Below are 17,077 nucleotides of genomic sequence, written 5' to 3'. Positions count from 1 at the left end.
GCCATTTTGTTTTTGAGTTTAATTTTGTACATGTTTGGCTAAGAATTGGGTTTGTGATTACTTCCGACATGCACGTTTTGAAGTGAATGAAAGGCCTAGTTTCTGAGTCATGAGTTGGATTGCATCATGCTTTGCAGGGGGGGGGGTGGAATGGTTGTCAGTGGATATAATGTGAAAGGTTATTAGTTAACATTAAGAAATGTGAAGAGAGAGAATGTGGACCATCACTACAGATTTGCTACAAAACAAGCCCCTAAATTATTGACCCTTTATAATGACCATTTAGAGAGATTATGTGTTGCATACGAGTGCTGATCAATAGATGAAAGAAAAGTTACCACATAATAACATAGTTGGTTTATCTGGACCACATGTAGGTTGTAATATGCAGTGGGCTGGAAGGGGCCATTTTAACCACCCCCTTTTTCCATTAGAAGCTCACATTTTAAGAGTTCTTGCGTTTTAAGAGCGTCTGCTAAATGACGTAAATGTTCTAAGATGATATAGTTTCACACCACTAATATTTGTGAAGAAACCATACCCATAACATTAGTTATGTTTGTCGTGTATTTAAATGTGTTTTGTGGCACACACGCGCCTTCCACATGTCCATTTCCTGTAAGTTGGCGCCATCTCGTGGCTCGAGCGCGTGGTTGTCAGAGTTACCGCGGTCATTAGACGTTTTACTGTCATGACGGGGATTTCGGTAAAGGTTTAAATACCTGGCAAAGCTTCGGGTAACTTTGTTAACCGTCAATTCGGTAATTTACGTGAGCAGGAAAATGTATTCTCAATTCGGTCAAATGAGCCGTGGAAAGTTATTCTCCATTGAAATTGTGTTAAACTGACATTGGACGCTTTCATGTCTTCCATTAGCGGATGAGACTAAATCTGAGGTAAATATTTGTTTTGCTCAACTCAATAAGACCTTAAGTCGAATCACACGTTATGTCCGGTGTCCGTTTTGTTTCATTCTAACGTGCTTTTAGGTTAATGTGGCTAATGTGTCAAGACATGTAGGCTTGACTTGCAATATGAATGGATACATTTTCAACAATCTCATGGGGGTAACGGAGGCCTACGGATATCGGTGACCGGTCAATGCCCAGACATGCTAAAGGCATACGGTGTTGTCAGAGAACACACACATTGTTGCTCAGTGACCGATTAAATGTAACACCGGTATTAATACCAGTTTAATACAGGTTTCCAAGTGGTTTCCGATGGCATGGTCCTGACAGATCCCATTGGAAAGCCCTTCTGAAACAAAAGTAAGGTCATGGATCAGAAAACCCAGTCAGTAACTGGTGTGATCAGAAACCCAGTCAGTATCTGGTGTGGATCAGAAACCCAGTCAGTATCTGGTGTGGATCAGAAACCCAGTCAGTATCTGGTGTGATCAGAAACCCAGTCAGTATCTGGTGTGGATCAGAAACCCAGTCAGTATCTGGTGTGATCAGAGAACCAGTCAGTATCTGGTGTGGATCAGAAAACCAGTCAGTATCTGGTGTGGATCAGAAAACCAGTCAGTATCTGGTGTGGATCAGAAAACCAGTCAGTATCTGGTGTGGATCAGAAACCCAGTCAGTATCTGGTGTGGATCAGAAACCCAGTCAGTATCTGGTGTGGATCAGAAAACCAGTCAGTATCTGGTGTGGATCAGAAAACCAGTCAGTATCTGGTGTGGATCAGAAAACCAGTCAGTATCTGGTGTGGATCAGAAACCCAGTCAGTATCTGGTGTGGATCAGAAACCCAGTCAGTATCTGGTGTGATCAGAAACCCAGTCAGTATCTGGTGTGGATCAGAAACCAGTCAGTATCTGGTGTGATCAGAAAACCAGTCAGTATCTGGTGTGACCACCATTTGCCTCACGCAGCGCGACACGTCTCCTTCGCATTGAGTTGGATCAGGCTGTTGATTGTGGAATGTTGTCCCACTCCTCTAAGTTGCTGGATATTGGGCGGGAACTGGAACACGCTGTCGTACACGTCGATCCCAGACATGCTCAATGGGGTGACGTGTCTGGTGAGTATGCAGGCCATGGAAGAACTGGGAAATTTTCAGCTTCCAGTAATTGTGTACAGATCCTTGCGACTTGGGGCCGTGCATTATCATGCTGAAACATGAGGTGATGGAGGATGAATGGCACGACAATGGGCCTCAGGATTTCATCATGGAATCTTTGGGCGTTCAAATTGCCATTGATAAAATGCAATTGTGTTCATTGTCCGTAACTTATGCCTACCCATAACCCCACCGCCACCATGGGGCGCTCTGTTCACAACGTTGACATCATCAAACCGCTCACCCACACGATGCCATACACACTGTCTGCCATCTGCCCGGTACAGTTGAAACCGGGATTCATCCGTGAAGAGCACACTTCTCCAGCGAGGCCAGTGGCCATCGAAGGTGAGCATTTGCCCACTGAAGTCGGTTACGATGCCGAACTGCAGTCGGGTCAAGACCCTGGTGAGGACGACGAGCACGCAGATGAACTGACGGTTGCTTGCTGACTGTACCAGAAATTATTTTGTTGTGCAAACCCACAATTTCATCAGCTATCTGGGTGGCAGGTCGATCCTGCAGGTGAAGAAGCCGGATGTGGAGGTCCTGGGCTGGCGTGGTTACATGTGGTCTGTGGTAGTGAGGCCGGATGTGGGGGTCCTGGGCTGGCGTGGTTACATGTGGTCTGTGGTAGTGAGGCCGGATGTGGGGGTCCTGGGCTGGCGTGGTTACATGTGGTCTGTGGTAGTGAGGCCGGATGTGGGGGTCCTGGGCTGGCGTGGTTACATGTGGTCTGTGGTAGTGAGGCCGGATGTGGGGGTCCTGGGCTGGCGTGGTTACATGTGGTCTGTGGTTGTGAGGCCAGTTGAATGTTCTGCCAAATTCTCTAAAACGTTGGAGGTGGCTTATGGTAGAGAAATCATCATTCGATTATGAGGCAACAGCTCTGGTGGACATTGCTGCAGTCGGCAAACCAATTGCACGCTCCCTTAAAACTTGAGACATCTGTGGCCATTGTGTTGTGTGACAAAACTGCACATTTTAGAGTGGCTTTTTATTGTCCCAGGCACAAAGTGCACCTGTGTAATGATCATGCTGTTTAATCAGCTTCTTGATATGCCACACCTGTCAGGTGGATGGATTATCTTGGCAAAGGAGAGATGCTCACTAACAGGGATGGAAAAAAAAAATGTGCTGAAAATTTGAGAAATACGCTTTTTGTGCGTATGGAATATTTCTGGGATTTTGTATTTAATCTCATGAAACATGGGACCGACACTTTTACCTGTTCAATTTCTATTTTAGTTTAGTGTATGTGTCACCAAACCAAGTCCGTGTTGAGGTCGTTCCTTTTTCAGATAAAGCTTCCCCGTGTCAGTGTGGGTGGGTTACTCCTTCCCCTGTCAGTTGGGAGGAGGTCTGTTACTCCTTCACCCTGTCAGTGTGGGAGAGATCTGTTACTCCTTCACCCTGTCAGTGTGGGAGGAGGTCTGTTACTCCTTCACCCTGTCAGTGTGGGAGGAGGTCTGTTACTCCTTCACCCTGTCAGTGTGGGAGGAGGTCTGTTACTCCTTCACCCTGTCAGTGTGGGAGGAGGTCTGTTACTCCTTCACCCTGTCAGTGTGGGAGGAGGTCTGTTACTCCTTCACCCTGTCAGTGTGGGAGGTCTGTTACTCCTTCACCCTGTCAGTGTGGGAGGAGGTCTGTTACTCCTTCACCCTGTCAGTGTGGGAGGAGGTCTGTTACTCCTTCACCCTGTCAGTGTGGGAGGAGGTCTGTTACTCCTTCACCCTGTCAGTGTGGGAGTCAGTGTGGGAGGAGATCTGCTCCTTCACTCCTTCACCAGGTCAGTGTGGGAGGAGGTCTGTTACTCCTTCACCCTGTCAGTGTGGGAGGAGGTCTGTTACTCCTTCACCCTGTCAGTGTGGGAGGGTCTGTTACTCCTTCACCCTGTCAGTGTGGGAGGAGGTCTGTTACTCCTTCACCCTGTCAGTGTGGGAGGAGTTCTGTTACTTCACCCTGTCAGTGTGGGACGAGATCTGCTGTTACTCCTTCACCCTGTCAGTGTGGGAGGAGGTCTGTTACTCCTTCACCCTGTCAGTGTGGGAGGAGGTCTGTTACTCCTTCACCCTGTCAGTGTGGGAGGAGGTCTGTTACTCCTTCACCCTGTCAGTGTGGGAGGAGGTCTGTTACTCCTTCACCCTGTCAGTGTGGGAGGAGGTCTGTTACTCCTTCACCCTGTCAGTGTGGGAGGAGATCTGTTACTCCTTCACCCTGTCAGTGTGGGAGGAGTTCTGTTACTCCGTCACCCTGTCAGTGTGGGAGGTCGTCTGTTACTCCGTCACCCTGTCAGTGTGGGAGGAGATCTGTTACTCCTTCACCCTGTCTGTGTGGGAGGAGGTCTGCTGTTTATCCCGTATCAGAACAACCATCAGGAGGTGGAGTCAAATGGCCTCCTAATTCCATGGGCCCTGGTCAAAGGTAGTGCACTATATAGGGAATAGGGTGCATTGGCCCTGGTCAACAGTAGGGCACTATATAGGGGATAGGATGCCATATGGGACAGCGTATTGGCCTCGGTGTGGACTTCTTTCGACTGCTCTAAAAATCACACTCAGTTTGTTTAAAACATTTTCGAAGCTGTAACTGATTCTCTATTTTTCTCTTTTGTCGATTGAAGCCTGTTTATTTAAAGGCTTTTTAAACCAGATCCATGAGACCTTGTTGAAAACCAATCCACTCACACCAACTCATTTTGATCGGCTACGTTTCCCACAGCCTGGTGGGGGGGGGGCAGGTAGGACGAGGCCAGAGAGTGAGACTACGTCTGCCTTGGCAGGATATCCTTTGAAACAATAATCCCGGGTAATTTCTCTGGTAGGGAGCGGCCCTCCGTTCATCTAATCTACCAGATGTTTCCCACGCTACTTTGAGATGAGGGCACAGTGATTTCCCTGCTGGGTAGCAGTCCGACTCCGGCCGGCTGAACCTCTATGTCTCTCTCTCTATGTCTCTCTCTCTATGTCTCTCTCCCTCTCTCTCTCGCTGTCTCTCTCGCTGTCTCTCTCTCTCGCTGTCTCTCTCGCTGTCTCTCTCGCTGTCTCTCTCTCTCTCTCTCTCTCTCTCTCTCTCTCTCTCTCTCTCTCTCTCTCTCTCTCTCTCTCTCTCTCTCGCTGTCTCTCGCTCTCTGTCTCTCTCTCTTTCTCTCTCTCTCTCTCTCTCTCTCTCTCTCTCTCTCTCTCTCTCTCTCTCTCTCTCTCTCTCTCTCTCTCTGTCTCTTTTGCTGTCTCGGTCTGTCTGTGTTTGAAATATGTCAGACAGTGTTTCCAAACCCTCACCTGGAATATTGATGACTAGACTCATGGCTCTCTGTCCTCCAGGACTGCTATTGAGATGATGTCCTGTACTTGGCCCAGCAGTCTGGCCATAGACTTAGGGGTCTGGCTGGTCTGTAGACTTAGTCTAATCAGCAGTCTGGCCATAGATTTAGGGGTCTGGCTGGTCCGTAGACTTAGTCTAATCAGCAGTCTGGCCATAGATTTAGGGGTCTGGCTGGTCCGTAGACTTAGTCTAATCAGCAGTCTGGCCATAGACTTAGGGGTCTGGCTGGTCCGTAGACTTAGTCTAATCAGCAGTCTGGCCATAGACTTAGGGGTCTGGCTGGTCTGTAGACTTAGTCTAATCAGCAATAGACTGTAACAGCAGCAGACAGTGTAGAACCCACTGCCCAGCATTTTCCTCTGAATCATAGACGACAGAAATTACGATTTGTGCATTACACTACAGCACAAGGAACTTACACAGTCATTGGCTCGTTACAGCCTATTCCAGATTGATGTCAGTTGGCTTGAGTCGAGGCGTATGAATACAGAGACACGGACTGAGGTGAAGTGCCCCTGAGTACTGGTAACCGAGCAGAACAGTAGAGTGGTTCGGTCTGACACGTCTGTGGTGGGGTCTACTTAAATGGGTCACGCAAATCAAATCAAATGTATATTTATAGAGACCTTTTTAAAAACATGTTTTTTTACATCAGCTGATGTCAGAAAGCGCTTATACAGGAACCCAGCCTAAAAAAAAAACCCAAACAGCAAGCAATGTAGAAGCTCCTGTCCTGTCACCCCTAGCAACACCGTAGTACCTCCTCTGTTTCTCCTCTCCTGTCCTCTCCTTTTCTCAGTAGTCTGTTCCCAGTTCTCCACTAATTATTTATCCGGTCCTGTTTTCCCAACCAGCGGGAATGACCGGCTCCCTCAGAATTCCAGCCAGTTTGGAAATTGGATCAAGCGTCCGCCAGAGGCCTTTGTGTGTTCAGCTTCCTGCCTGTCAAAATAAGAGTAGTTTATTTGTCCGTGGAGGTGCTTTACAGAAACCTTTTATAGCTACATTAGAGAATGTTGGCCTTCCTGTCAGCCCAGATACAGTATGTTGGTTAACCCGTCTAACTCTTCACTGCTGTCTGCCTGTCAGCCCTGATACATTATGTTGGTTAACCTGTCTAACTCTTCACTGCTGTCTGCCTGTCAGCCCAGATACAGTATGTTGGTTAACCTGCCTAACTCTCCACTGCTGCCTGCCTGTCAGCCCAGATACATTATGTTGGTTAACCTGCCTGTCAGCCGGGATACAGTATGTTGGTTAACCTGCCTGTCAGCCCAGATACAGTATGTTGGTTAACCTGCCTGTCAGCCCTGATACAGTATGTTGGTTAACCTGCCTGTCAGCCCAGATACATTATGTTGGTTAACCTGCCTGTCAGCCCAGATACAGTATGTTGGTTAACCTGCCTGTCAGCCCTGATACAGTATGTTGGTTAACCTGCCTGTCAGCCCAGATACATTATGTTGGTTAACCTGCCTGTCAGCCCAGATACATTATGTTGGTTAACCTGTCTAACTCTTCACTGCTGTCTGCCTGTCAGCCCAGATACAGTATGTTGTCAGCCCAGATTATGTTGGTTGAACCTGCCTGTCAGCCCAGATACAGTATGTTGGTTAACCTGCCTGTCATGATACAGTATGTTGGTTAACCTGCCTGTCAGCCCAGATACATTATGTTGGTTAACCTGCCTGTCAGCCCAGATACAGTATGTTGGTTAACCTGCCTGTCAGCCCTGATACAGTATGTTGGTTAACCTGCCTGTCAGCCCAGATACATTATGTTGGTTAACCTGCCTGTCAGCCCAGATACATTATGTTGGTTAACCTGTCTAACTCTTCACTGCTGTCTGCCTGTCAGCCCAGATACAGTATGTTGTTTAAACCTGCCTGTCAGCCCAGATACAGTATGTTGGTTGAACCTGCCTGTCAGCCCAGATATGTTGGTTAACCTGCCTGTCAGCCCAGATACAGTATGTTGGTTAACCTGCCTGTCAGCCCAGATACAGTATGTTGGTTAACCTGCCTGTCAGCCCCAGTATGTTGCCTGTCAGCCCAGATACAGTATGTTGGTTAACCTGCCTGTCAGCCCAGATACAGTATGTTGGTTAACCTGCCTGTCAGCCCAGATACAGTATGTTGGTTAACCTGATCACAGATGCAGTATGTTGGTTAACCTGCCTGTCAGCCCTGATACATTATGTTGGTTAACCTGCCTAACTCTCCACTGCTGTCTGCCTGTCAGCCCAGATACAGTATGTTGGTTAAACCTGCCTAACCCTCATTTGTATCCTAAGATGGTCTTGCACAAAATGTTTAAATGTTAGGTGTATTCCTGCTTGGTGAACATATACTCAAATAGCAACGTATTTTGAAAACCGTGTACTAGACCAGGGATAATCAACTCAGGGGTGGGTCCCCTGAGGGATGGTTAAGCTAACGTAGGCTAATGAGATTAGCATGAGGTTGAGCTAACGTAGGCTAATGTGATTAGCATGAGGTTGAGCTAACGTAGGCTAATGAGATTAGCATGTGGTTGAGCTAACGTAGGCTAATGAGATTAGCAGGAGGTTGAACTAACGTAGGCTAATGAGATTAGCATGAGGTCGAACTAACGTAGGCTAATGAGATTAGCATGTGGTTGAGCTAATGTAGGCTAATGAGATTAGCAACAAGAACATTTCCCAGGACATAGACATATCTGATATTAGCAGAAAGCTTAAATTCTTGTTAATCTAACTGCACTGTCCAATTTACAGTAGCTATTACAGTGAAGCAACACCATGTATTGTTTGAGGAGAGTGCATAGTTTTTAACATGAAAAGTTGGGGAACCTGTACTAGGCACACTGTAATGAGAGAGAGAGGTGGTATTTTGTGTGTGTGTTCCCTTACCATCGTTGGCTTCTAGGAGTTCTCTCACTCAGGTTTCCATCACTGGCCTCTAGGAGTTCTCTCTTTCTCTCTTTCTCTCGCTCTCTCTCTCTCTCTCTCTCTCTCTCTCTCTCTCTCTCTCTCTCTCTCTCCCTCCCTCCCTCCCTCCCTCCCTCCCTCCCTCCCTCCCTCCCTCCCCCCTCCCTCTCTCTCTCTCTCTCTCTCTCTCTCTCTCTCTCTCTCTCTCTCTCTCTCTCTCTCTCTCTCTCTCTCTCTCTCTCTCTCTCTCTCTCTCTCAGGTATTTGGAGTTTCTCTCAGGGTTGTTTTGGTTATTTTGGAGTTTATACTAGGGTTGTTTTGGTTGGTTATGGAGTTTATACCAGGGTTGTTTTGGTTGGTTATGGAGTTTATACCAGGGATGTTTTGGTTGGTTATGGAGTTTATACCAGGGATGTTTTGGTTGGTTATGGAGTTTATACCAGGGATGTTTTGGTTGGTTATGGAGTTTATACCAGGGTTGTTTTGGTTGGTTATGGAGTTTATACCAGGGATGTTTTGGTTGGTTATGGAGTTTATACCAGGGATGTTTTGGTTGGTTATGGAGTTTATACCAGGGATGTTTTGGTTGGTTGGATGTTCCAGCTTAGAGAGCTGTCTTGCAGTCGTCCTCCCGTCTCTGCCCAGCCGTCCTCACAGTGTTTGAATCATAACATCAACACGGCCCTGCGTGTGTGTAAAAGAGAGAGAGAGAGAGAGAGAGAGAGAGAGAGAGAGAGAGAGAGAGAGAGAGAGAGAGAGAGAGAGAGAGAGAGAGAGAGAGAGAGAGAGAGAGAGAGAGAGAGAGAGAGAGAGAGAGAGAGAGAGAGAGAGAGAGAGAGAGAGAGAGAGAGAGAGAGAGAGAGAGAGAGAGAGAGAGAGAGTGTAGAGAGAGAGAGAGAGTGTATGAGAGAGAGAGTGTATGAGAGAGAGAGTGTGTAGTGTGTAGTGTATGTGTGTCTCTACTCCTGCTTAAGGTCTCTCAGCCCCTCAGTTTATGGCCAAACCAAACTTGTCATGTTGCAAAACGCAGCGGTGTGAATTATTTTAATGGTTCTGCTGGAAGCCAAAAGCTCTCCTCCTCGCCACATTCCTCTTCTTTTGGAAACGTTTATCATTTGTAATTGAATTTCAAATCGAATTTATGATGAGAAGAGGCAATTTGTTGACACTTTAGCTTCGCTGTGAGGAGAGGAGCGCCACGTAGTGCTGTCCCGCCCCCGGAGGGAGTTACAGAAGAATAGAGAACTAGAGAGGAGAATATATAGCTGCTGTATGTGGGTCTGCTGTGGGCCTCGGCCCTCCTTTAAAAATATAACATTGGTACCAAAGAAATGAAGAGGTCTAATTTATCGACATGGGCTTCAGCCTCAGGCCTGTCTTTTGTACCTTAAAAATAGAGAAACAGGGGTTGTCTTAACTCAGAGACAGGGGTCTTAACTCATAGATAGAGACAGGGGTTGACTCAGGGGTTGTCTTCACTCGTAGACAGAGGGGTTGACAGAGACAGGGGTCAGGGGTTGTCTAACTCATAGACAGAGACAGGGGTTGTCTTCACTCATAGACAGAGACAGGGGTTGTCTTCACTCATAGACAGAGACAGGGGTTGTCTTAACTCATAGACAGAGAACTCAGAGACAGGGGTTGTCTTCACTCATGGACAGCTTGCCAGCATATGGACTCCAGGGATGACATCTCTGTCAATAGTCAAAGCCAAAGGAGGCCATTTGGACTCAGGCATGCCATCAGGCAGAGAGAGGGGAGGCCCGATGGGTTCTGACTGGGTCATATAAGGCCTGGCGGGTTCTGACTGGGTCAATGGGGTCGTGCTCTCTGTATGAGGCCATCGGGATCATTGCTTCTGCACTTTAATAGTTTTTACAGGAATCAAGTCAAGACACTGCTGTCTGTCTGCTGTCTGGTACCCAGAAATCCCTGCAACATTGACCACTCTGTGGGAGAAGAATCCTATTCCCTGTAATCGTGCTCTACTTTTGACCAGTGAATATTGGTGAAGTGGTGTATGGTGGACAGTAACAGAGGAGAGGAGGTGCAGAACAGTAATCACACTGTCCCTAGAGGAGGTGCTGGACAGTAATCACACTGTCCCTAGTGGAGGTGCTGGACAGTAACAGAGGAGAGGAGGTGCAGAACAGTAATCACACTGTCCCTTGAGGAGGTGCTGGACAGTAATCAGTCTGTCCCTAGAGGAGGTGCTGGACAGTAATCAGTCTGTCCCTGGAGGAGGTGCTGGACAGTAATCACACTGTCCTTAGAGGAGGTGCTGAACAGTAATCACAGTAATCAGTCTGTCCCTAGAGGAGGTGCTGGACAGTAATCACACTGTCTCTAGAGGAGGTGCTGGACAGTAATCAGTCTGTCCCTAGAGGAGGTGCTGGACAGTAATCAGTCTGTCCCTGGAGGAGGTGCTGGTCAGTAATCAGTCTGTCCCTAGAGGAGGTGCTGGACAGTAATCACACTGTCGCTAGAGGAGGTGCTGGACAGTAATCACACTGTCTCTAGAGGAGGTGCTGGTCAGTAATCAGTCTGTCCCTAGAGGAGGTGCTGGACAGTAATCACACTGTCCCTAGAGGAGGTGCTGGACAGTAATTAGTCTGTCCCTAGAGGAGGAGCTGGACAGTAATCAGTCTGTCCCTGGAGGAGGTGTTGGACAGTAATCAGTCTGTCCCTGGAGGAGGTGCTGGACAGTAATCAGTCTGTCCCTAGAGGAGGTGCAGGACAGTAATCACACTGTCCCTAGAGGAGGTGCTGGACAGTAATCACACTGTCCCTAGTGGAGGTGCTGGACAGTAACAGAGGAGAGGAGGTGCAGAACAGTAATCACACTGTCCCTTGAGGAGGTGCTGGACAGTAATCAGTCTGTCCCTAGAGGAGGTGCTGGACAGTAATCAGTCTGTCCCTGGAGGAGGTGCTGGACAGTAATCACACTGTCCTTAGAGGAGGTGCTGAACAGTAATCACAGTAATCAGTCTGTCCCTAGAGGAGGTGCTGGACAGTAATCACACTGTCTCTAGAGGAGGTGCTGGACAGTAATCAGTCTGTCCCTAGAGGAGGTGCTGGACAGTAATCAGTCTGTCCCTGGAGGAGGTGCTGGTCAGTAATCAGTCTGTCCCTAGAGGAGGTGCTGGACAGTAATCACACTGTCGCTAGAGGAGGTGCTGGACAGTAATCACACTGTCTCTAGAGGAGGTGCTGGTCAGTAATCAGTCTGTCCCTAGAGGAGGTGCTGGACAGTAATCACACTGTCCCTAGAGGAGGTGCTGGACAGTAATTAGTCTGTCCCTAGAGGAGGAGCTGGACAGTAATCAGTCTGTCCCTGGAGGAGGTGTTGGACAGTAATCAGTCTGTCCCTGGAGGAGGTGCTGGACAGTAATCAGTCTGTCCCTAGAGGAGGTGCAGGACAGTAATCACACTGTCCCTAGAGGAGGTGCTGGACAGTAATCAGTCTGTCTCTGGAGGAGGTGCAGGACAGTAATCAGTCTGTCCCTAGAGGAGGAGCTGGACAGTAATCAGTCTGTCCCTAGAGGAGGTGATGGACACTAATAAGTCTGTCCCTAGAGGAGGTGATGGACACTAATAAGTCTGTCCCTGGAGGAGGTGCAGGACAGTAATCAGTCTGTCTCTGGAGGAGGTGCAGGACAGTAATCAGTCTGTCTCTAGAGGAGGTGCTGGACAGTAATAAGTCTGTCCCTGGAGGAGGTGCAGGACAGTAATCAGTCTGTCTCTGGAGGAGGTGCAGGACAGTAATCAGTCTGTCCGTAGTGGAGGTGTTGGACAGTAATCAAACTGTCCCTAGAGGAGGTGCTGGACAGTAATCAGTCTGTCCCTGGAGGAGGTGCAGGACAGTAATCAGTCTGTCCCTAGAGGAGGTGCTGGTCAGTAATCAGTCTGTCCTTAGAGGAGGTGCTGGACAGTAATCACACTGTCTCTATAGGAGGTGCTGGACAGTAATCAGTCTGTCCCTAGAGGAGGTGCTGGACAGTAATCACACTGTCTCTAGAGGAGGTGCTGGACAGTAATCAGTCTGTCCCTAGAGGAGGTGCTGGACAGTAATCAGTCTGTCCCTGGAGGAGGTGCTGGACAGTAATCAGTCTGTCCCTGGAGGAGGTGCTGGACAGTAATCAGTCTGTCCCTGGAGGAGGTGCTGGACAGTAATCAGTTTGTCCTTAGAGGAGGTGCTGGACAGTAATCACACTGTCTCTAGAGGAGGTGCTGGACAGTAATCAGTCTGTCCCTAGAGGAGGTGCTGGACAGTAATCAGTCTGTCCCTGGAGGAGGTGCTGGTCAGTAATCACACTGTCTCTAGAGGAGGTGCTGGACAGTAATCACATTGTCTCTAGAGGAGGTGCTGGTCAGTAATCAGTCTGTCCCTAGAGGAGGTGCTGGACAGTAATCACACTGTCCCTAGAGGAGGTGCTGGACAGTAATCAGTCCGTCCCTGGAGGAGGTGCAGGACAGTAATCCGTCTGTCCTTAGAGGAGGTGCTGGACAGTAATCAGTCTGTCCCTGGAGGAGGTGCTGGACAGTAATCAGTCTGTCCCTGGAGGAGGTGCAGGACAGTAATCAGTCTGTCCCTGGAGGAGGTGCAGGACAGTAATCAGTCTGTCCCTAAATGAGGTGCTTTACAGTAATCAGTCAGTCCCTGGAGGAGGTGCAGGACAGTAATCAGTCTGTCCCTGGAGGAGGTGCAGGACAGTAATCAGTGTCCCTGGAGGAGGTGCGGGACAGTAATCAATCTGTCCGTAGTGGAAGTGTTGGACAGTAATCACACTGTCCCTAGAGGAGGTGCTGGACAGTAATCAGTCTGTCCCTGGAGGAGGTGCTGGTCAGTAATCAGTCTGTCCCTGGAGGAGGTGCTGGACAGTAATCAGTCTGTCCCTAGAGGAGGTGCTGGTCAGTAATCAGTCTGTCCTTAGAGGAGGTGCTGGACAGTAATCAGTCTGTCCCTGGAGGAGGTGCTGGACAGTAATCAGTCTGTCCCTGGAGGAGGTGCAGGACAGTAATCAGTCTGTCCCTAGAGGAGGTGCTGGTCAGTAATCAGTCTGTCCTTAGAGGAGGTGCTGGACAGTAATCACACTGTCTCTATAGGAGGTGCTGGACAGTAATCAGTCTGTCCCTAGAGGAGGTGCTGGACAGTAATCACACTGTCTCTAGAGGAGGTGCTGGACAGTAATCAGTCTGTCCCTAGAGGAGGTGCTGGACAGTAATCAGTCTGTCCCTGGAGGAGGTGCTGGACAGTAATCAGTCTGTCCCTGGAGGAGGTGCTGGACAGTAATCAGTCTGTCCTTAGAGGAGGTGCTGGTCAGTAATCAGTCTGTCCTTAGAGGAGGTGCTGGACAGTAATCACACTGTCTCTAGAGGAGGTGCTGGACAGTAATCAGTCTGTCCCTAGAGGAGGTGCTGGACAGTAATCAGTCTGTCCCTGGAGGAGGTGCTGGTCAGTAATCACACTGTCTCTAGAGGAGGTGCTGGACAGTAATCACATTGTCTCTAGAGGAGGTGCTGGTCAGTAATCAGTCTGTCCCTAGAGGAGGTGCTGGACAGTAATCAGTCCGTCCCTGGAGGAGGTGCAGGACAGTAATCAGTCTGTCCTTAGAGGAGGTGCTGGACAGTAATCAGTCTGTCCCTGGAGGAGGTGCTGGACAGTAATCAGTCTGTCCCTGGAGGAGGTGCAGGACAGTAATCAGTCTGTCCCTGGAGGAGGTGCAGGACAGTAATCAGTCTGTCCCTAAATGAGGTGCTTTACAGTAATCAGTCTGTCCCTGGAGGAGGTGCAGGACAGTAATCAGTCTGTCCCTGGAGGAGGTGCAGGACAGTAATCAGTGTCCCTGGAGGAGGTGCGGGACAGTAATCAGTCTGTCCGTAGTGGAAGTGTTGGACAGTAATCACACTGTCCCTAGAGGAGGTGCTGGACAGTAATCAGTCTGTCCCTGGAGGAGGTGCTGGTCAGTAATCAGTCTGTCCCTGGAGGAGGTGCTGGACAGTAATCAGTCTGTCCCTGGAGGAGGTGCTGGACAGTAATCAGTCTGTCCCTAGAGGAGGTGCTGGTCAGTAATCAGTCTGTCCTTAGAGGAGGTGCTGGACAGTAATCAGTCTGTCCCTGGAGGAGGTGCTGGACAGTAATCAGTCTGTCCCTAGAGGAGGTGCTGGCCAGTAATCAGTCTGTCCCTGGAGGAGGTGCTGGACAGTAATCAGTCTGTCCCTAGAGGAGGTGCTGGCCAGTAATCAGTCTGTCCCTAGAGGAGGTGCTGGACAGTAATCAGTCCGTCCCTGGAGGAGGTGCAGGACAGTAATCCGTCTGTCCTTAGAGGAGGTGCTGGACAGTAATCAGTCTGTCCCTGGAGGAGGTGCTGGCCAGTAATCAGTCTGTCCCTAGAGGAGGTGCTGGACAGTAATCAGTCTGTCCCTAGAGGAGGTGCTGGACAGTGATCAGTCTGTCCCTGGAGGAGGTGCTGGACAGTAATCAGTCTGTCCCTAGAGGAGGTGCTGGACAGTGATCAGTCTGTCCCTGGAGGAGGTGCTGGACAGTAATCAGTCTGTCCCTAGAGGAGGTGCTGGACAGTAATCAGTCTGTCCCTGGAGGAGGTGCTGGACAGTAATCAGTCTGTCCCTGGAGGAGGTGCTGGACAGTAATCAGTCTGTCCCTGGAGGAGGTGCTGGACAGTAATCAGTCTGTCCCTGGAGGAGGTGCAGGACAGTAATCAGTCTGTCCCTAGAGGAGGTGCTGGACAGTAATCAGTCTGTCCCTGGAGGAGGTGCTGGACAGTAATCAGTTTGTCCCATCATTTTGGTTCACATAGGATGTAACTGTACATCTAACATGGTGATCAACGTTGACACTATATTACATGAGTTTTATGAAAATGTGAAATACACATTTCAACTCTTGTGTTTGGCTTGCTCATATGCCATATTAATTCTAATCCTCAATGTCTCATCTTTCAAAATCCGTCGAGTTCTCTACATTCACAGCATTTCCCCACAAGTTAACCAATCAGCAGGAGGGATGAGGGCAACTTGAAGTTCAGAACAGCTGTCAATCAATTCCCCCATACCGCGCTGTGAAGCACAGGGTCACGGAGTGAGGGTGGACCCTAATCAGTGATGTTGTTGTGATTGATTTCAGGGAATTATAGCTTCACTAATAATAAGATAGTTATTGATCGATCGATTGATTGATGATTATTATGGAACTCCACAGCCAGTGTGAGATGGTGAGGTGAGGGATATCAGCAGGACAAGACGTTTATACAACCAGACACGACAGTCAGTTCATACAACCCAGACAGGACAGGATCAGTCAGTTCATACAACCAGACGGGATATCAGTCAGTTTATACAACCAGACAGGATATCAGTCAGTTCATACAACCAGACAGGATATCAGTCAGTTCATACAACCAGACAGGATGACAGTCAGTTCATACAACCAGACAGGATGACAGTCAGTTCATACAACCAGACAGGATATCAGTCAGTTCATACAACCAGACAGGATGACAGTCAGTTCATACAACCAGACAGGATATCAGTCAGTTCATACAACCAGACAGGACGTCAGTCAGACACATAGCAAGGACACATCACACTCAGGGGAGATACTGTCAAATGTTTAATCCATTCAGTATAGGGTAGTCTCTCAGTGCAAGTGCCAAACAACGATATGAAGTTGTTGCATTGTGTTCAGGTTATGTACAGGCCGAGTGAACTTTGAACTTAGGACAGCATTCAGAAGCATAACAGGAGAAAGACAAAGGTTGTTCCCAGTGGACCAACTGACGGAGGGGGGAGTTGAAGCACAATGTACAGAGGTTAGGGGTCAGGGGTTGAGGACAACTGCGTGGGTCGTCCTGGGTCGTGTTCGTTAGGTATCGAACTGAAGAGAACCATCTGGAACGGGGACTAGCTGGACTTTAGTCCAATTAGAAATGATAATTTCTGGGATTTCCTATTTTGTTAAACATTTTTGAAACATTTTCCATAGTGTGCCTATTGAACACGCCCCTGGTCAACAGCCAACTAGATTAGACGTCTGTGGGCCAGTCAGGGCGGACAGACGAGTCATGTGATCATTATAGAACCATGCCGAGAAGGAGCCTAGATAATGCGGAGAAATGACCAACAATGTTTTCTTCATTTCAATCAACCACAAAAAGTCAATTAACAAAATTACTTGTATGTATATATATATATATATATTTATATTTATATATATATATATATTTATAAATCTAAAAGTGCATTATGGTACAAAAATATAGAAGGTCAGCAGCACCTCGATACATTTACAAAATAAATACACGATTCAAACAAAAATAAATTACAGGAAAATCTGACAGGAATAATAATTGGCATAGTCCTAACAAAACAAAACAGAACAGGAAGGATTTCACAATTATTAAATTATGTTGCTCCGCAGAGCGAGCGTCTGTAATTTTTATTGTCTTCGTCATTATCGCTAGTCTGGTGCGTTTACAATATTTACAGAAAATAAATATTTCCTTATTTTACTTTCCAAACAATCACTATCACAGAACCCTGCAGCAGGAGTGTCTGGGTGTTCATCTGAATGTCCTTAGGGTTTCTGAAACGCAAAGAGAGAGGAAGACGTTAGTTCACTGTAAAGTAGACATTCACTGACATAATAATAATATCACCCAGAACCAACAACAACAACATCAGGTGTTTGTTTACCTTAGTCAGAGTGTGACAGCGTTCTAGTGCAGCGCCCCCCTCAGGCCGAAGAAGGGCCCTCGCCAC

This window comes from Oncorhynchus gorbuscha, linkage group LG14 (assembly GCF_021184085.1).
Source record: "Oncorhynchus gorbuscha isolate QuinsamMale2020 ecotype Even-year linkage group LG14, OgorEven_v1.0, whole genome shotgun sequence".
Classification (NCBI taxonomy): Eukaryota; Metazoa; Chordata; class Actinopteri; order Salmoniformes; family Salmonidae; genus Oncorhynchus; species Oncorhynchus gorbuscha.
Note: the sequence above shows the minus strand (reverse complement) of the source record.